General features: G+C 31.9%; 1 protein-coding gene across 2 annotated transcripts in view; it reads right to left on the bottom strand.

Annotated features, from left to right (window-relative positions):
* Window positions 1-22,301, bottom strand: part of Dh31 (diuretic hormone class 2) — a 93,147-nt gene extending 70,846 nt beyond the window's left edge. Inside the window, exon 1 of one of the 2 annotated variants that reach the window (XM_075293781.1) lies at window positions 21,919-22,301. The gene's annotated coding sequence lies outside the window, so the exon portion shown is untranslated. The remainder of the gene's footprint in view (window positions 1-21,918) is intronic. The other variant, XM_075293782.1, reaches the window with a different exon arrangement.
* Between the last annotated feature and the right edge of the window lie 290 nt (window positions 22,302-22,591).

Here is a 22,591-nt window from a genome sequence, read left to right as displayed (position 1 = left end):
AACAAAAATAAACATGTTAAATATGCCAGTTCATCTAAAGGATAAATATGAAAATCCTATGCATTGGCGGATTGAATTAAGAAAATCATAGATTAGCAACTAACTAACTAAAGTGTACTCATTCAATCAATAAGAAACCAAAACAAACGTTGACCGTAATTTATGCCAGAAGTGATATTATGAATAAAAATTTAACAATAAATACTACTGAAAGATGATAAGAAAATTATGAATCATCTACAGTTAATAAATTTAATACAATTACAAAACAAGCTATTATTTGGGAAAATATTCTTGCAATATTCCTGTCTTTGGAATTCGCATATAACCTCTACAATGGATTAGAAGCCTAATATCCTGTTATAGAAAATCTTCAGTTGAGAAGGGACAACAAAATTTTAAATCAATTTTAGGGCAAGTTACCAATTCTACAAAAAGGCAGATTTTACTCACAATGTATAGTATCAAAATTCATAGAAAATTTTGTCAAAATTTTATTTCTATAGAAATTGTTGTCAAAATTTTATTTCTATAGAATTTTTTTTCAAATTTTGATTCCTATAGAAATATTTGCCAAAATTTTATTTCTATAGAAAATTTTGCCGAAATATTATTTCTATAGAAAATTTTGTCAAAACCTTATTTCCAATAAACAAAAACATTTCTAAAGAAAAAAAAACATTAACATTAGTGGTTATACCGATGATTGTATTCATTGCAGTAATGTGATTAATTTTCTTTTCTTAATGATCCATAACAAAGGGACTTAAACACCCACAAAATATCCATAAAATACATGGTGTGGTTGCACAATTGTGTACACTCTACATAAACTATAGGCATTCTCTTATTCCCAAATTCTCGGAAATTTTGGTTAATGCGGCTTTTAGCCAATTAAAATTAAAAATGTAATCAGGTGTTAATTAAATACAAACAATCTACATAACATCCTTGGATTCATATATTCATCCAATATGTCGTATGTTACATTTCATGTAATTATTATGAAAGAGAATTTCTTGTATAGTATGTCAATATTACAAATTAAGTTAATAAATAAACGTATGTAAAGAGAGTAGAATCTGTTGATAAGCTAAAATTAAACAATTAACTTTTTATACCCTCCACCATAGGATGGGAGTATATTAACTTTGTCATTGCGATTGTAACACATCGAAATATTGCTCTAAGACCCCATAAAGTATATATATTCTGGCTCGTGGTGAAATTCTCTGTCGATCTAAGCATGTCCGTCCGTCCGTCTGTCGAAATCACGCTAACTTCCGAACAAAACAAGCTATGGACTTGATACTTGACATAAGTAGTTGTTATTGATGTAGGTCGGATGGTATTGCAAATGGGCCATATCGGACCACTTTTACGAATAGCTCCCATATAAACCAAATCCCAGATTTGACCTCCGGAACCTCTTGGAGGAGTAAAATTCATCCGATCCGGTTGAAATTTTATACATTGCGCTGGTATAAGACCGCTAACAGTCATGCACAAATTGGTCCATATCGATCCATAATTATATATAGGCAACATATGAACCGATGCCCAGATTTGACCTCCGGAACCTCTTGGAGGAGTAAAATTCATCCGATCCGGTTGAAATTTGGTACGTGGTGTTAGTATATGGTATCTAACAACCATGCAAAAACTGGTCCATATCGGTCCATAATTATGTATAGCCCCCATATAAACCGATTCCCAGATTTGCCCTCCGGAACCTCTTGGAGGCGTAAAACTCATCCGATCCGGTTGAAATTTGGTACGTGGTTTTAGTATATGGTCTCTAATAACCATGCAAAAACTGGTCCATATCGGTCCATAATTATATATAGCCCCCATATAAACCAATCCCCAGATTTGACCTCCGGAACCTCTTGGAGGAGTAAAACTCATCCGATTCGGTTGAAATTTGGTATATGGTGTTAGTATATGGTCTCTAATAATCACGCAAAAATTGGCCCATATCGGTCCATAATTATATATAGCCCCCATATAAACCGATCCCCAGATTTGACCTCCGGAACCTCTTGGGGGAGTAAAATTCATCCGATGCCGTTGAAATTTGGTACATGGTGTTAGTATATGGTATGTAACAATCATGCAAATATTTATTTATATCGGTCCATAATTATGTATAACCCCCATATAAACCGACCCCCAGATTTGGCCTCCGGAGCCTCTTGGAGGAGTAAAATTCATCCGATCCGGTTGAAATTTAGCACGTGGTGTTAGTATATGGTCTCTAATAACCATGCAAAAAATAGTCCATACCGGTCCATAATTCTATATAGCCCCCATATAAACCGACCCCCAGATTTGACCTCCGGAACCTCTTGGAGGAGCAAAATTCATCCGATTCGGTTGAAATTTGGTACATTGCGCTGGTATAAGGCCGCTAATAGCCATATAAAAATTGGTCCATATCGGTCTATAGTTATATTTATCCGATCGCCAATCACACAAAAATTGGTCCGTATTGCCAAAAATTTTATCATAATTTTATTTTTATAGAAAATTTTATCAAAATTTTATTTCTAAAAAAATTTTTGACAAAATTTTATTTCTAAAGAAATTTTTGAAAAAATTTATTTCCATAGAAAATTTTGTCAAAATTTTATTTCTATAGAAAATTATGTCAAATTTTTATTTCTATAGAAAATTTTGTCAAAATTTTATTTCTATAGAAAATTTTGTCAAACTGAATTATATACGTATTTAATCGGCCTTTTTTTGTTTAATATATACCCCGTATGGACTAGGTTACAATTTAGAAGACGGTGTTAAGAAGTTTAAGATACTTTGCCATCGGCAAGTGATACCGCAACCCAAGTAATTCGATTGTGGATGACAGTCTTTAGGCCGCTAACAGCCGCCCCCTAGATTTGACCTCCGGATCCTCTTGGAGGAGTAAATTTCATCCGATCCGGTTGAAATTTGGTATATGGTGTTAGTATATGGTCTTTAATAATCACGCAAAAATTGGCCCATATCGGTCCATAATTATATATAGCCCCCATATAAACCGATCCCCAGATTTGACCTCCGGAACCTCTTGGGGGAGTAAAATTCATCCGATGCGGTTGAAATTTGGTACATGGTGTTAGTATATGGTATCTAACAACCATGCAAATATTTATTTATATCGGTCCATAATTATGTATAGCCCCCATATAAACCGACCCCCAGATTTGGCCTCCGGAGCCTCTTGGAGGAGTAAAATTCATCCGATCCGGTTGAAATTTGGCACGTGCTGTTAGTATATGGTCTCTAACAACCATGCAAAAAATAGTCCATACAGGTCCATAATTATATATAGCCCCCATATAAACCGACACCCAGATTTGACCTCCGGAACCTCTTGAAGGAGTAAAATTCATCCGATTCGGTTGAAATTTGGTACATTGCGCTGGTATAAGGCCGCTAACAGCCATATACAAATTGGTCCATATCGGTCTATAGTTATATTTAGCCGATCGCCAATCACACAAAAATTGGTCCATATCGCCAAAAATAACCTACCAAAATTTTATTTCTATAGAAAATTTTATCAAAATTTTATTTCTATAAAACATTTTGTCAAAACTTTATCTCTATAGAAAATTTTGTCAAATTTTTATTTCTATAGAAAATTTTGTCAAAATTTTATTTCTATAGAAAATTTTGTCAAATTTTTATTTCTATAAAAAATGTTGTCAAAATTTTAGTTCTATAGAAAATTTTGTCAAAATTTTATTTCTATAGAAAAATTTGTCAAAATTTTATTTCTATAGAAAATTTTGTCAAACTGAATTATATACGTATTTAATCGGCCTTTTTTGTTTAATATATACCCCGTATGGACTAGCTTACAAGTTAGAAGACGGTGTTAAGAAGTTTTAAGATACCTTGCCATCGGCAAGTGTTACCGCAATCCTAGTAATTCGATTGTGGATGGCAGTCTTTAGTAGAAGTTTCTATGCAATCCATGGTGGAGTTTACATAAGATTTAGCCTGGCCGAACTTACGGCCGTATATACTTGTTAGTTTTGCAATTTTAGCTTTCTTTAATTTACCCAAAGAGAATATATTTAATAAGAGCAAGACTAATTTTCTGAAATTGAATGAACAAATGTCAAGATGTAGAGGCCTATGAGAAGAAATTTTCCTTTTCTGTCAGTTTTTATATCAAAACAGCTCTAATCAAGAAAAGGCCACATGCTCAAGAATATTCACCCCAATAAATATTCACTTTCACTCACATACATTTTTATTTTAATTTTCTTTCATGAGATTTTATTAATTTTTTCAATGTCATATTAATCAATGCAAACGTCAAGACATTTGAGAGACACTTTCAAGCAAAATTCACAGCATTATGTTGGCAGAGACCTTTAGAATTTTAGTTTTGCAATGACTTAATCTGTATGATCTTTGCTTGACCAAAAAGCTGTGTTATCGTTGTTACACTTTGGTGGTAAATTTTAATTTGGAAAATCTATATTCAAATTTGCAGGTATAATATCCAAATAATGACCGAAGTTTGTCTTTTACGTATCTGCATTGATATAATAAGTAATCTCAGCCATTTTCTTAGTTTATGCTCTGAGAGCATGTACTCTCTGATATTAACATTTGTACATATCTCATTAATACATTCTAATTTGGATGGTATGTTACTAACAGCGATGTCTAAAACTATAATAATACCGAAATACATATACATGGAATGCAAATTAGGGCCCCTGGGACTATAGAAAAAATCGGTAGATCGGTTTATACGTTGGTTTATACGTCTTCAAACTTTATCTGCCTTTACATGAAATGTAGATCGGCCTAGAAGTCACCTCGATTTAGCAAAAAGCCACGCTAGAAATGTAATTTTTGTAATCCAAGATTCCATTTAATACCAACAACAATTTAATGAATTCAACGCTTTGGATGATTCATTGAAGGATTTCAATGTGTCTATCCCGATCAGAGATGGTCCGTGTAGCAATTTATTGGGTTTTCTACTGCCAAACAATTGTAAACGTCGAAAACGTCATATACCTGTATAAAAAGTAAGAAAAAAACGTAGTAAATGTCAAAAAAAAAAATTCAGGGTCCTTAGATTTGATTTCAAACTACGAAAATGCCAAATGAAGAGTTTTAAATTTTTTTATAATAATATTTTGAAACCTTTACTCAAAAGTAATTTGCAATTTGTCCACAGAAAGATTAGATGGTTAGATTAGGTGGCAGCCCGATGTATCAGGCTCACTTAGACTATTCAGTCCATTGTGATACCACATTGGTGAACTTCTCTCTCATCACTGAGTGCTGCACTATTCCATGTTAAGCTCAATGACAAAGGACCTACTTTTTATAGCCGAGTCCGAACGGCGTTCCACATTACAGTGTGAAGCTTTGAAACTTAGAGAAGCTTTGAAACCTTCAGAAATGTCACCAGCATTACTGAGATGGGATAATCCACCGCTGAAAAACTTTTTGGTGTTCGGTCGAAGCAGGAATCGAACCCACGACCTTGTGTATGCAAGGCGGACATGCTAACCATTGCACCACGGTGGCTCCACAGAAAGTGGCACATCTGAATCTGAAAATTGTTGTGGCGAAAATTTATCAAATACAATCGGATTTAGCTGCAACATAGCATACAAAATACCAAACATGTCGATTTATATTTATATATATAAAACCGATTTTCATATGGTTATGTGAAATCAAACTAGCACTAGTAGACTTATAAAATTTTACACAGAGTTTGCCTTTGTATGAATATACTTTGTATCAATATACTCGACTTTGGCCGATTTTAGAAATTTCTTTCTTTTTTTCTATAAGGAAGTGGCATTAAAAATTGCCAAAAACTAAGTATTTTACGAAGGTTTACGACTTTTTTGACGTATGATAAAATACGTCGTAAATGTATGTCGAATACTTTACAGTTTATGACAGACCATCTCTGATCCCGATTGTTGTGCAGACTCCCAGACTAGTATGAGACTTTCATTGTATTGATAGAAAGCAGAGATATAATGTCCTTATTCGATCAGCTGAAGGTTAAAATGTTGAAAGAACACCAACGTCATGGGGAAAAGACAGCTCTGAGTGAAGAACAAGTGTTTATGAACAATTGAACGCCTACACGCACAGAAAAACCATGTTTGGACATGGTTGCCGCATCCATTTAATGCTTATCTAGAGCATGTAATTGTCTTTGTAAAAATAGTTTTCGAGCGGAGAAAAATGTATGGTGGCAATAAGCATTTGAATGGTTCTCAAATACCGCAAACATGTTTTATCATTTAAATAATAGAATTTGAAACCATTAAATGGTCGGGAAAATCATGTTCCAGACCATTCCATTTTTTTACTTTTTTACAGGGAAAAAAGTATTTTTATAGGTTGAGTATAGACATGTCTAGAACCATTACATGGCCATAAAGACCATTTACATTTTTTTCGTGAACATTTAATTTTTTAACTTTTTTGCAGCGAAAAGAATTTTATAAAAACATTGACCAGGTACACACGATTTTCATTTTGCGCGTCAGTCGTGTATTGATTGTTTCTTGGAATGGACGAAGAATACGGATTTTTTGTGTTTTGTGTTAATTTATTTAAGTGGCACGTGGTTTTATGTGACCACAAAAAAAGGAAAGTGTAATTGAAAAAATGTACCTGTTTTTTGTACTGCATTTTGCTATATGGTATCATTTATTTTTATTTGCAGTTATATGATGACTGCGTTTGTACATTTGATGAGCACGATGTAAATATGGAATAATTACTTATTGTTGAGATTGAAATAAAATAGAGTGTGTAAAAATATATGATGTTTGCTTGAACGGCATTATAAATACAAATAAACAATGAATTAGTTTATAAATAAATAAAAACCAATAAATAAAATTAATTTTGTGTGTTTCTTTTCTCAAGTGGCGTCCTTTTTTCGACGATGAAAAAAGTTTTTTCATAAAGATCAAAACATTTTAGGTTGTGACCATGTTCTTTTAACTAGGAGAAAAACATTTTTAATGAATACCATAACATTTTAAATTGTGACCATTGTCTTTTCATTCAAACAAAATTCTTTTTATCAATATAATAACATTTTAGATGAGGACAATTATATTTTTCTTAGAACCATGTTCACTGAGCCAACATGGTTGCAGGTTAAAATGTTACATGGTCGCCGCAAAAATAGCTCCTATCATATTATTTTGCTCTTCGAATATGATTGTGACAATCATGTTTCTTCTCTGCGTGTAGTTATAAACATAAGAGCAAGCAAATCAAAGAGAGTGGGAAACATCATAGACATAAAAATATTTGACGTTACTCTTGTGGGAAGAGACAATAACAGCAGAACAACAGTAACAAAAAAAACTATGTCAGTTAGTCCTCATTGCGGTCGGCTCTACGGTCTGGGGCTGACACAGCGTTTTCAACTCTATCCAAACCCCCGTTTGGAGTATGATTATTTCCTGAAAAACTCGAAAATACCAACAACAACAAAACTATGTTAATGAGTGCTAGATTTACGAGTAGCCTAAGCTCGAGTCACAAAGAGTGGATTATGGTGATGATTGAAGAGCCTCATCACATATGACTAACATTTCTCTTAAATTAAAAAAATCGATAAAAATAAAAATTAGCATCTATACTAGATTTTGACGTAGTTATTATGCTTGTTTCGTTGTCTTGCTTCTGTATCATAAACCTCGATAATTTAATCAGCTGGCAGAAAAAAGGGGGCATTGAAGAATTAAATTATCATGGCATAGTAAAAATGCCTAAAAATTAAGTGATGCGAGGATTCAAAACTAAATTTTTTCCTGCACGATATGTGCCATGTTTTTCACCAAAAAATCCCTTTAATTTGGCGTTTTTTTTTTAAGTAAAAACCAAATGCACTCAATGTATTTAGATATTTCACAACGCAGCAGAAAGGCAAACAGGGTTCAAGTTGAAAACTCGAAGAAGTGGAAATTATGGACGATTGTTTCCGATTTGCTTTCGTTTACTTTTTTGTGTAAAAGTCAGATACATTCAAGGCATTTAAATATTTTCACATCATAACCAAATGGCAAACAGGGTTCAAGCTGAAACCCATAAAAAGATACATTTTGTAAAAAATAAAACAAAATAATCATCATTACATTAGAAAAAATTTAAATTCTTTTAATTACAAATCTCGTTAATGTTCATTATAATTAGTAATATATCTAACAGAACGTGTTGAACTATGGCACAAAAATAAAACCCCTTCCAATTTGCTCTCTCATAAATCAGCTCTCACTTTTTTTTGTGTGTCTATAATTATGCAGTTTCCCACAGACAAATTTAAATAAGCTTCTTCTATGATGTTTCGATCTAAGCTTTTTCCTCCAACATCAAACCTCTCTTTTCAATATTCGAAAAATGAAATAGTAAAAAAAATTACAAAAAAAGGAACACATAATTGGTTTTGTATCTGGAATTTTAAAAATCCTTTGAAACAAACTACGTAACCAAATTTCTTTTAGCCATATGTATTATATGCAAATATCACATTTCGTTTCATAAATGATTTCCATTGAAAATTTGCTTTATAAGCGATTTATGCTATTCACTTTCCTTTAACCCAATTTTTGGAAAATATTAAATGCCAAAAAAAAAACATTCGAGATTCTTTGTGTAATTATAATTTCGGTTATTTTTTAGAAGAATTCCTAGTACATTAACCACATTAACAAAATCAACACATTTGTTCAAACACTACATTCATATGAAGTAGCTTAATAGTATTCAACTCTGTTTTGAAGAAAACTAGGTTAGAATTAAATAGGTTTACATTGGCCCAAAATGTGGTTAACAAAAAATCATGGCACTACATTAGAATAAACCGAATTTTATGTTAAACTAAAGCAATATGAAGTCAGTAAACATATAACAAATAAAAAATAAAAAGTTAATAATGCAAAGATATTTTTCTACGAAACCTATATATTTTCTCACTTTTTTTATACCCTCCACCATAAGATGTCATTCCATTTGTAACACATCGAAATATTGCTCTATGACCCCATAAAATATATATATTCTGGGTCGTGGTGAAATTGTGAGTCGATCTGAGCGTGTCCCTCCGTCCGTCCGTCTGTTGAAATCACGCTAACTTCCGAACGAAACAAGCTAGAGACTTGAACCTTTGCACAAGTAGTCGTTATTGATGTAGGTCGGAGGGTATTGCAAATGGGCCATATCGGTCCACTTTTACGTATAGCCCCCATATAAACGGACCCGAAAATTTGGCTTGCGAATCCTCTAAGAGAAGCAAATTTCATCCGATCCGGTACATGGTGTTAGTATATGATCTCTAACAACCATGCAAAAATTGGTCCACATCGGTCCATAATTATATATAGCCCCCATATAAACCGATCCTCAGATTTGGCTTTTGGAGCCCCTAAGAAAAGCAAATTTCATCCGATCTGGCTGAAATTTGGGACATGGTGTTAGTATACGGTCTCTAACAACCATGCAAAAATTGGTCCACATCGATCCATAATTATATATAGCCCCCATATAAACCGATCACCAGATTTGATCTCCGGAGCCTCTTGGAAGACCAAAATGCATCTGATTCAGTTGATATTTGGTACGTGATGTTAGTATATGGTATCCAACAACCATACAGGAATTGGTTCATATCAGTCCATAATTATATGTAACCCCCATAAAAACCGATCCCCAGACTTGACCTCCGGTGCCTTTTGGAGAAGGAAAATGCATCCGATCTGGTTGAAATTTGGTACGTGGTGGCAGTATATGATATTTAACAACCGTGCCAAAAGTGGTCCATATCAGTCCATAATCATATTTAGCTCCAATATATACCGATCCCGAGATTTGGTTTTTGAGCCTCTTGGAGGAGCAAATTTCACCCGAGTCAGTTGAAATTTGGTACATTGTGCTAGTATATGGCAGTTAAAAACCATGCCTAGCTAGGGCCATATCGGTCTTTAGTTATATATAACTCTCATATAAATCGAGCCCCAATCACACAAAAATTGGTGCATATCAAGTTCGTAATTGTATATAGCCCCCATATAAGCGACCCCCACATTTCAACTCTGGCTCCCTACGTACCGTGCAAAAGTCCATATCGATTCGTAATGATTTGTAGACTTACCTACACATACCTTTTTTGTCTAATATATGCCACGTATGGACTAACTGACAATTTAGAAAACGATTTAAGATATCACAACCCACGTAATTCGATTGTGGATGACAGTCTTTCGTAAAAGTTTCTACGCTATCTATGGTGGAGGGTACATAAGATTCGGCCTGGCTGAACTTACGGCCATACATACTTGTTTTTTTTTTTTTCTATTGAAAATTTTGTAAATACTTTTATTATTTTTATCAAATTTTTATTTCTATAGAAAATTTTGTCAAAATTTTATTTCTGTAGAAAATTTTGTCAAAATTTTATTTCAATAGAAAATTTTGTCAAAATTTAATTTCAATAGAAAATTTTGCCAAAATTTCATTTCTATAGAAAAATTTGTCAAAATTTTATTTCTATAGAAAATTTTGTCAAAATTTCATTTCTATAGAAAATTTTGCCAAAATTTTCTTTCTATAGAAAATTTTCTCAACATTTTATTTCTATAAAAAATTTTGTCAACATTTGATTTTTATAGAAAATTCTATTTCTAAAACAAATGGTTTAAAAATTTATTTCTATTAATTCCTATAGAAAATTTTGTCAAAATTTTATTTCTATAGAAAATTTTGTCAAAATTTTATTTCTATAGAAAATTTTGTCAAAATTTTATTTCTATAGAAAATTTTGTCAAAATTTTATTTCTGTAAATAATTTTGACAAAATTTTATTTCTATAGAAAATTTTATCAAAATTTTATTTCTATAGAAAGTTTTCTCACCATATTATTTCTATAAAAAATTTTGTCGACATTTGATTTTTATAGAAAATTTTATCAAATTTTTATTTATATATAGAAAATTATGTCAATTTTTTTCTATTGAAAATTTTGTCAAAATTTTATTTCTGTAGAAAATTTTGTCGACATTTGATTTTTATAGAAAATTTTGTCAAATTTTTATTTATATATAGAAAATTATGTCAATTTTTTTCTATTGAAAATTTTGTCAAAATTGTATTTCTATAGAAATTGTTGTCAAAATTTTATTTCTATAAAAAAAATTTCTCAACATTTAATTTTTATAGAAATATTTGTCAAAATTCTATTTCTATAGAAAATGTTGTCACAATTTTATTTATATAGAAAATTTTGTCAAAATTTTATTTCTATCGAAAATTTTGTCAACATTTTATTTCTATAGAAAATTTTGTCAACAATTATTCTATATAGAGTTATTCTGACCTAAAATCTGAACGTTTCACATATGTCAACTCAACTCTAAAAACTGTAAATAGCGGGCATGGAAAAAATAAACATATACCAAAATGAGTATATTTTAGTTTTTATTACAAGATCTCAAGCCCCGGCCCTTAGGCCGTTTGACGCAGTTGGAAGAATTCTACAAACAATGGTAAATTTTTTACTGTTTTGTAGATTGGTAAAATTCGTGATTTTGACAGATTTTGCAAATATCTTAATAAATATTCTATTGAAATAAATATTTGATTTTGTAAAGAAATAAAAATTTGACAAAATATTGTACAGAAATAAAATTTTGATAACATTTTCTATAGAAATAAAATTTTCACAAAATATTCTATAGAAATAAAATTTTCACAAAATTTTCTATGGAAATAAAATTTTGCCAAAATTTTCTATAGAAATAAAATTTTTACAAAATTTTCTATAGAAATAAAATTTTGACAAGATTTTCTATAGAAATAAAAATTTGACAAAATTTTGTAAAGAAATAAAATGTTGATAACATTTTGTATAGAAAAAAATTTGACAAAATTTTCTATAGAAATAAAATTTTGACAAAATTTTCTATGGAAATAAAATTTTGCCAAAATTTTCTATGGAAATAAAATTTTCAAAAAATTTTCTATAGAAATAAAATGTTGCCAAAGTTTACTATAGAAATAAAATTATCACAAAATTTGCTATAGAAATAAAATGTTGACAACATTTTCTACAAGAATATAATTTTTCCTATATTTTCTATAGAAAAAAAAATTGATAAAATTTTCTATAGAAATAAAATTTTCACAAAATTTTTTATAGAAATAAAATGTTGACAAAATCTTCTACAAGAATAAAATTTTTCCTAGATTTTCTATAGAAAAAACTAATTGATAAAATTTTCTATAGAAATAAAATTTTCACAAAATTTTCTATAGAAATAAAATTTTCTAATTATACAATTATTTTTCGAGGTTTATGGACAGATATAGATTAAGGAACATGGTTGATAGAGCCATTGAAAAGAAAACGCCAGATACAAATCTATACACGCCTGGACTGTACATGTTTCGGTTCGGGCGAATGAACCTTTCCACAGCCTTTAGTATAGATCTGGCTGGGAGAGATAACTCAATTTTGGGCCCTTTATGCTAACTCCTTATTGAGTTTAGAATTAGAATTGTATAATTAGATATAATGCATTTGGACGCCAATTGCCTGTTTCGGTATCAGGCTAACATGAAATATAATAAGAAATAAAATTTTTACAAAATATTCTATAGAAATGAAATTTTCACAAAATTGTCTATGGAAATAAAATTTTGACAGAATTTCGTATAGAAATAATATTTTGACAAAATTTTCTATAGAAATAAAATTTTGACAATTTTCTTTTATAGAAATAAAATGTTGACAAAATTTTCTATCTATATATATAAAATTCAAATTATGTTTGTTTATTTGTTTGTTTGTTTGTTTGTTTATTTGTATGTTCCGGGTTGGCGCGAAAACGGCTGAACCGATTTACTTGAAACTTTCAGAGATCGTGGGGGGCACTCATGTGCTGAAAATAGGGTACCTCATTTTTTGACATATGGTCGCGGAGAGGAACCCCCCCTTTGTCCGACTTTTTGAAAATTAGACCAAAGTTGACCGATTTGCTTGAAATTTTCATTGAAGATTGGGGTTGGCATCTAGACAAAGATCCGCTACTTTTTATTTCGATATTTTGTTGGCGGAGGGGGGCCTCCCCTTTGTTCGACTTTTTTAAAGTACAGTGAAAAAACTAAAATTCTCTAAATTATCTGAGATTTACAGAAAACATGTGGTGAGGTTATGGAATTAATATGGGGTACCTCATGATTTCATATGTGGATGGGGAGGGGGACCTCCCCCTTGCCCTACTTTTTGAAACTTGGAACAAAATTATGCGATTTGCTTGAAATTTTATCTAGACAAAAATCCGCTACATTATTTTTCGGTATTTGGTCGGGGAGGGGGACCTCCCCTTTGCCGTTTTTTTTTTTTTTTTTGAAAGTACAAACAAAACTAAACTCCCCCGACTGAAATTTACGGAAAAACGGGTTATGAAATTTATATCACTTTCCTGATTTTTTAATAAAAATAAAAGGGCATAGGGAGACATCCGCTTCTCTTAAGTACATACAGAGAAACAATTAAACTTTACCGAGTTACTCGAGGACTGGGGAGAGGTTAATAGTTAATACCTGATTTTGTGATATTTGGACGGAAGAGAGGCCGCCCCTTTAGGCTTATAATTTGTTTGACATTTTCTGGGACGTTTACAAAAGATACGCTACATCACTTTTCGATATTTGGTCGGGGAGGAGTTCCTCCTCTAAAACTGCAAAAAAAATTAAGTTTTCTTGAAATTTACAAAAGCAGTGGGGGAAGGTTATGAACGAAGAGGCAACCTTCCTTGCCCCACACTTGAAGGAAAGTTTCAAGAATTTTCAGGGAAGGTTAGGTGCTATTCACTACGGTGTTTGTCGATATTGTATCGGGGAAAGTGACGTCCCTTTAAAACAATAGAGCAAAATTTAAACATCGCCGATCTACTTGAAATTTACAGGGAACATGGGAACATCGCCGATCTACTTGAAATTTGCAGGGAACGTGGGAATTCTATCGAAGTAAATTCTATCGGTTTACTTCGATAGAATTTATAGGGACCATTGAGTAGTTGCGAAATTAACATAGGGTACGTGATAGTCCGATATCAGGTCGGAGTGGTGCGAAGGTGGGGAGAGGGTGCCCTTTTGTCCGTTTTTTTTTTCTTAAATTGAAAGTAGAGGGTTGTCCATAAATTGGAACTCGGTACATAATTTTATGATTTTTGCACAGGCTTCTGCCAGACTTCTTTTTAGTAAAGAACTTAAATATACATGAAATTGGTAGCCAACGTAGAGGGTACATCATTTTCCAACATTTTAGCAAATGTTAATGTGGTAAAAATTTTTACTACGTTTGCTTTTTCCGATTTATTGGATAATATAGTGCTTAATTTTCAGATTTGTTGAGGAAAAGGATACCTTTCCTTGACAAACCACACTTAAAATTCACAAGAAATATAGAAGATTGTCCAACTACTTGAATACAGAACATTATTAAAAAAATTTGGAGGAAAGGGTACACCCTCTACCGCCGTATTTGTACCTATAAACGAAAAATCAAGTAGTCCGATTTGTTTAAAAGAATTCAAATCTTTTCGAATTTGTTTTCAGCACGAAGGATATAGTTGACTAAGTTAACGCAAAATGTTCCTCCAAATACGCTTCGGAAGGCGCAGCGAAGCGGGCCGGGTTACGCTAGTAGAAATAAAATGTTGACAAAATTTTCTATAGAAATAAAATGTTGACAAAATTTCCTATAGAAATAAAATTATGCAAAATAAGATTTAAATATACATATACTTTTACAATAGTCTTTAAATTTGATATTTTGTAATTTAGCACCTTTTGGCTTCGAAAAATAAATTTTTAATACATTTTTAGTACTTTTTTGTCAGCATCCTTTATCATCAATGATCTACACTGTAGACTATACAAACATACTTGTATAGTCCACCTCTCACATTTTTAATACATTTTTAGTACTTTTTCGTCAGCATCCTTTATCATCCCTGGTCTACACTGTAGACTATACAAACAAACTTGTATAGTCTACCTCTCACATTTATCTTTCTCTCACAAATTCTCTGTGGAAACTATTTCTTTAAAACTCTCTTAAAAATCGTGTCTTAGTCTACAGGATAGACTCTACACACTTTTATACTCTGCCTCTAACATTTCTCTTCTCTCAAACACATTCTCTCTTTTTGTTGTTGTTGATTCAAACTTACTAACCTTCATATTATATGATATTTTAATTTAGGATCCCCATTCGCTAATACAAAAACACAAAAAATAAAGAAAATATAAACTTGTTTTTTTTTATCTTATGTTTTTCTTATTTAAGTTAGTAAATTAGTAGTTCTGTTTTAATAGTATGTACTATACATGAATTTTTTACTACAAATATTACTATTAAATTGTTTCATTTGTGAAACTAGAAATATAAGTCATGTCCGTTTGGTATTGCTATCAGTATTCACATAACGATTTATTATGAGAAGTTCACCACTGTGGTATCACAATGGACTGAATAGTCTTAGTGAGCCTGATATATCGGGCTACCACATAACCTAACCTAACTTATGGTGAGGTACACAAACATTTTATTGTTTTTCAGGATTTTGAGCAACTCTTTGACGTAATATATTCTCCTCATAAAATTGAGTTAAATTTATTTTTTTTTTAGTAGACTCAATGCTTTTGGTGGCTTCTACTAATTCTCTATCTTTATATAAAATTGCTGCTATTGGTACTCGGTACAACCTATATTACAAATCTCATTATTCCATCTATGTATATACATACATACCATTGCCATATAGGTAATTGTGTGCATATTCGTATGTTAAAATCCTGATGTTAGTAATGCCTAATTTAAATATATATAAAATGTGGTTTTGAATTGTTTACCTTGCATTTATTTTTCCCATTTTCACCATTTTGTTCTGTACTGAAGAAATTTATTAAATGAGCTTATTTAGTGGCAATTTAATTATCAGCAAATGAACTACTTGCAGAGTACGATTTGTCTGGTGATTAACTTCTTCAATTATTAGAAATATAATTTAAATTGGAAATTTGAAGGTCATTGTAAAAATAAAGAAAAGAATGAATGTGATAACATCTGTCAACTTATTAAGAGAAATTTAACTGCTAACAAAAAATAGTAATATCCAAATAATATTCGAGGTAACTGAGTTTAAAATTGGTTAGTACTTAGTAGGCGTTTTTTTTTCCCGGACTTTTTCCATTCCCAGGAAAGCGGGATTTTTTTTTTCGAATTTCCCGGGACCCCGGTCAAAGGGAAATCTGCTTTGATATGGCATACATTTAGACATTTGAATAAATTAGAAATTGCTTAAATAGTAATACAAAAAAAAACTATTACAATCGCTAAGACAGTCTCTTCCGATATACTTTTCGGAAGAACACTATTAATATAGTGAGATTTTTTGTGACATTTAAAACATGTTTAGAAATAAAAAAACTTATTTCGATTTCACCATCGTAAAAAGGGGTCACTATATGCACATGATCGGTCGATATTTCCAAAAGGGAAATACTATCATCTACACGCAAAAAAATAATAATTTCCTCCCAAACGAAATTATAGACAAACAAAGTTCGTTTCTCATTTGCTTTTCGCTGTAAGGAAGTGTATTTGGAAGAAAAGTATATACTTTTTGTGATAAACGTTTATTCTTTTCCAGGATGTAAAAACAATTTCATAAAGACAAACTCAAAAAAAAAAAACATTGTTTTCTTGCTAATTGCATTTTCCCTCACATCTTTTTCACATCCACGAGGGTTTTTAGTTCTTAACACCTTTTCCTGTAATACCAACAATGTAGAAGAAATTATACGATTTTATAAATTTTTAAAATTTTACCTTTCGCCTGGACGGAGAATCGAACCGCGGACCATGCAATTTGTAAGCCAGCACACTATCCACTGAGCTACGTAGCTGTTATTGTCATCAATAGCTAACTATACATATAAGTTATATTAATATAGCATAGCTTGCGGCGCCCACGAACCGAATAAACAAAGTTTATTTAACAGAAACAAACATTTAGTTTGGCACCGTGGAGCAGTGGTTGCTACATCCGACTTGCATGCCAAGGGTCGTGGGTTCGATCCCTGCTTCGACCGAACTCCAAAAAGTTTTTTTTGTTTTTTTTTACATATATTCCAGATATGTTCGAAAGATTCCGAAAAGATGTTCGACATTACATACTACTATATTAAATTTTTACTATGAACTGTAATAAAATTATATGGGGGCTATATAAAATTATGGACCGATATGGACTATGCATGATTTTTAGAGACCATATTTTAACATCACATACCAAATTTCAAGCGAATCGGATGAATTTTGCTTCTCCAATAGGCTCCGGAGGTCAAATCTGGGGACCGGTTTATATGGGGGCTATATATATTTATGGACCGATATGGAGCAATTTTTGCATGATTGTTAGAGACCATATATTAACACCACGTACCAAGTTTCGTTCGAAAGTTAGCGTGTTTTCAACAGACAGATGGAAGGACGGACGAGCGTGGCTAGATCGACTCAGAATTTCACCACGACCTGTTCTATATATACTTAGAACAATATGTCAATATATTACAAACGGAATGACAAAGTTAATATACCCCCATCCTAAGGTGGAGGGTATAACAACATTTTCGATAGAAATAAAATTTTGACAAAATTTTTTATAGAAAAAAAATTTTGCGATGATTTTCAATAGAAATAAAATTTTGACAAAATTTCAATAGAAATAAAATTTTGACAAAATCTATATATATAAAATTCAATCTATGTTTGTTTATTTGTTTGTTTGTTTGTTTGTTTGTATGTACCGAGTTGGCTCCGAAACGGCTGAACCGATTTACTTGAAACTTTCAGAGATCGTAGGGGTCGTTCATGTGGTGAAAATAGGGTACCTCATTTTTTGACACCTGGTCGCGGAGGGGGACCTCCCCTTTGTCGGACTTTTTGAAAATTGGACCAAAGTTGACCGATTTGCTTGAAATTTTCATTGAAGTTTGGGTTTGGTATCTAGACAAAGATCCGCTACTTTATATTTCGATATTTGGTGGCGGAGGGGCGCCTCCCCTTTGTTCAACTTTTTTTAAAGTACAGTGAAAAAACTAAAATTCTCTAAATTATCTGAGATTTACAGAGAACATGCGGTGAGGTTATGGAATTAATATGGGGTACCTGATGGTTTCATATGTGGACGGGGAGGGGGACCTCCCCCTTGCCCTACTTTTTGAAACTTGGAACAAAATTATGCGATTTGCTTGAAATTTTCATTGAATGTTGGGGTTGGCATCTAGACAAAAATCCGCTACATTATTTTTCGATATTTGGTCGGGGTGGGGGCCACCCCTTTGCCCGACTTTTTTTTTAAGTACAGTGAAAACAAATCTAAACTCCCCCGACTGAAATTTTACGGAAAAATGAGTGAGGTTATGATATTTATATCAGGTTCCTAATTTTTTAATAAAAATAAAAGGTCATAGGGAGACATCCGCTTCTCTTAAGTAACTACATACAGAGAAACAATTAAACTTTACCGAGTTACTTGAAATTTACAGAGGACTGGGGAGAGATTACGATATTAATAGTTGATACCTGATTTTGTGATATTTGGACGGAAGAGAGACCGCCCCTTTAGGCTTATAATTTGCTTGACATTTTCTGGGACGTTTACAAAAGATACGCTACATCACTTTTCGATATTTGGTCGGGGAGGACCGACCTCCTCTAAAACTGCAAAAAAAAAAAATCTTAAGTTTTCTTGAAATTTACAAAGGCAGTGGAGGAAGGTTATGAACGAAGGGAAGTTTCAAGAATTTTCAGGGAAGGTTAGGGGTGCTATTCACTACGGTGTTTGTCGATATTGTATCGGGGAAAGTGACGTCCCTTTAAAACAATAAGCAAAATTTAAACATCTCCGATCTACTTGAAATTTATAGGGAACGTGGGAAGAAGTGATTAAATGTATACATGATTTTTAAATTAGTATATGATTTTTCGATATCTGGTTGGAGAAGGGGAAAATTGAAATAAACTTTGTCGATTTACTTCGATTGAATTTATAGGGACCATTGAGTAGTTATGAAATTATGTTAACATATTGTACGTGATAGTCGGATATCAGGTCAGAGTGGAGCGAAGGTGGGGAGAGGGTTCCCTTTTGTCCGTTTTTTTTTTTTCTTAAATTGAAAGTAGAGGGTTGTCCGTAAATGGGAATTTTATGATTTTTGCACAGGCTTCTGCCAGACTTCTTTTTAGTAAAGAACTTAAATTTACATGAAATTGGCAGAGGGTGCATCATTTTCCAACATTTTAGCAAATGTTAATGTGGTAAAATTACTTACTACTTCTGCTTTTTCCGATTTATTAGATGGGAAACAGTAATTCTTTGTATGTTATTATAATAAAGTGCTTAATTTTCAGATATTTTGAGGAGAATGATACCTTTCATTGACATACCACACTTAAAATTCACAAGAAATGTAGAAGTTTGTCCAACTACTTGAATACAGAACATTTTTTAAGACGAACCATTTTACATATGCATATCCGCCGTATTTGTACCTATAAACGAAAGAACAAGTAGTCCGATTTGTTTGAAAGAATTCAAATCGTTTCGAATTTGTTTTCATCACGAAGAATATGGTTGACTAAGTTAACGCAAAATGTTCCTACAAATACGCTTCGGAAGGCGCAGCGAAGCGGGCCGGGTTACGCTAGTTTTCTATAGAAATAAAATTTTGACAAAATTTCGATAGAAATAAAATGTTGACAAAATTTTCTATAAAAATAAAATTTTGACAAAATTTTCTATAGAAATAAAATTATGACAAAATTTTCCGTAGAAATAAAATTTTGACAAATTTTGGCAAAATTTTCTATAGAAATAAAATTTTGACAAAATTTTCTGTAGAAATAAAATTTTGACAAAAATTTATGTAGAAAATTTATTATTTTTATATTTTCTATAGAAATAAGATTTTGTTGTAGTTGTTTGGTAAAATTTTCTCCCAATTTGGGTCTACTTGCTTCTACTACTTGCTACCATAGTCATTCACATAACACTTCCAAGAACCACTTTTTTGGGAAATCCCGTATAAAAAAGGGATTTCAAATCCACTTTTAGTAGCCCAGCAAAAAAATTTGGAAGTTCTTCCAAAGGCACACTTTAAAAGCACTTCCAGAAGATGCACTCTCAGTGATGTTCTTTATTTTAACTACCCAGGAAGTTCTTTTAATTAAATTTTTTATAACTTGGTTTTTTCACACTTTTAATGGGTATTTTTAACTTTTTTTGTTTCAAATACGTTAAAAGCAGAGTAAGAATTCATAAAATGGTAGAAATGATTTAAATTTTGTCGAAAAAATGCTAAATTCAATGTGAAAAAAATTGTGAATTTTTGAAAATATTTGAGGTCAGACGTTTCCGACAAGCGGTAAAATCCATTAAAAATTGAAAAAAAAATTATAAAAATTATTTATTTGACAAAATATCACAGAATTTTTTTTAATTTACATCCAAAACATTGAATTCGGATCACACCTAAAGAAATGATGCAAATTCAGTGCAACGGCTGTAGAAATGGAGGACTTCCGTCCTATGACAAGCCCATGTTAAATTCATCGCTTCTGCGTCAATTTTGCACCACTTCCGGATCCAAAAAGAACATTTTCATTACTTTTTTGGCGACGAGTTTTTTGCTGGGTAGATTTTGAGCTTAACAAATTCCCGGTAATTTCCGCATTTAATGCCCTGGAAAGCTGGAGCGAAACAATAGAAATTTCCCTGGAATTTTTTAATCTCGAAATCTACTAAAAGTGGCTTTGAAATTCCTTTTTTATATGACAAATGACAGTTGAAATCTAGCTAAGTGGATTTGGGAAGTGTAATTTTCTATTGTTGTTTTTTTTTTTTTTTTTGAAATGTGGTATGTAGATGTTCCTTTTTTCCAATTTTGCGTATTATATACTTTTTCGGAGGAATCGGTGATCTTGTGCATTTAAGGGTTAAAACATAGTATAATTTCTAATTGAAGTCGAGTCTGAATTTGGATATTCAAGTTGTCATTAACACATTTTTAAAGGACTTTATTAGCACATGAAGCACCCAGAGAAGGAATACGATCACCTCAAACATGTTTTAAGAGCAAAATGTTATTTTTGGGTGGTGACCATGTAACATGGTTTTCGCAACCATGTTATTTCCTCGGAAATCATGTATCTGAGTTCGGCAAGCAGGTTATATTTGACGAGAAAATAACATTTAGTGACAACCATGTTACATGGTCACCCTACAAAAATAACATTTTGCTCTTGAAACATGTTTGAGGTGATCATATTCCTTCTCTGCGTGAGAAAAAAAGAGAATTGTGTCTTAAGTGTATCTTTATTTGAATTCTCGATTTCTTAGGCTAGGAATCAAACATTAGAGTAAAAACAAAATCTTTGGAACCGGGCATGCTTTTTTTCAGTGTATATTTTGAAAAGTTAAACTTTTTCCAATAACTTAGGGTTATTAAATGTTTTTGATTTTCAATTTGAAAAGATTCCGACGGCACTATTTTAATTTTTCGTTAAATTTTTCCTTCGCTTTTCTATTTTAAATGTTTCGGAATTTTACAAAAACAAAAAACACAATCACACACATAAAATAGTAAACAAATGCTAGGGCTTTTTCGGTATTTTTATTTAAAAATTTCAAATTAAAATTCTCCTTTAAATCAAAGTTTTCCATATTTTCTCAAGTCCTATGATAGATTTTATCGATTTTGTTTATTAATCCGATTTTTTTAATTAGCATACTATTTTTCTTATTTTTTTAGTATTTTTAAAATTTACTCACCTCTTTTTTTTTAATAAAATCAAAACACAATAATTTTTTGAAAAATAAAATAATTTCAGTTTCCTTTAACACGTTCACCAAAATCACTTGAAATCTTTTAATTTCTTCACAAATATTCCCTTTTATCAAATGTTAAATTAAATTATTTTCTATGAAATTCCAGTTTAACTGTGAGCTAATATTTTGCAGCTGATTCGAAGTGCAGAGCTTTAAATCTGAAGCAACAGTGATACCACAGGACCACAAGATGACGGATTTATATGGCACACTTGAAAGGCAGTCAACAACGATGCTTGGGTCTTTTTTTGGCAAACGAATGTAATAAGCGAACGACGAGCAACAGACCAACACCAACCACATGTTGTTTATCGGAGACAAGCACACGCATTTATTTACCACACTCACGCACGAATAGGGAAATGTCCATTCAACACCCACATAGTAAAACGACGAAAGCCTCACACACACATACATACACTTGCTTACAGAGGTCTAAGCCGAACAGACATCGTTGCTTGTGGTGAATAATTTAAACCGAAACCCAAAGTATTGTAGCCGAACGTATAAACCTACGAAGATACAAACAAACGAAGGGAGACTTTCATAGAAATAACGGTTAAATTTTTGAAAACTCCAAGTCAACACTCTCATAGGCGGTTAACGGAAGTGTAGA

The sequence above is a fragment of the Haematobia irritans genome, chromosome 2 (genome assembly GCF_050003625.1).
Source record: "Haematobia irritans isolate KBUSLIRL chromosome 2, ASM5000362v1, whole genome shotgun sequence".
NCBI classification, from domain to species: Eukaryota; Metazoa; Arthropoda; class Insecta; order Diptera; family Muscidae; genus Haematobia; species Haematobia irritans.
Note: the sequence above shows the minus strand (reverse complement) of the source record. Positions and strands in the feature narration are given on the sequence as shown.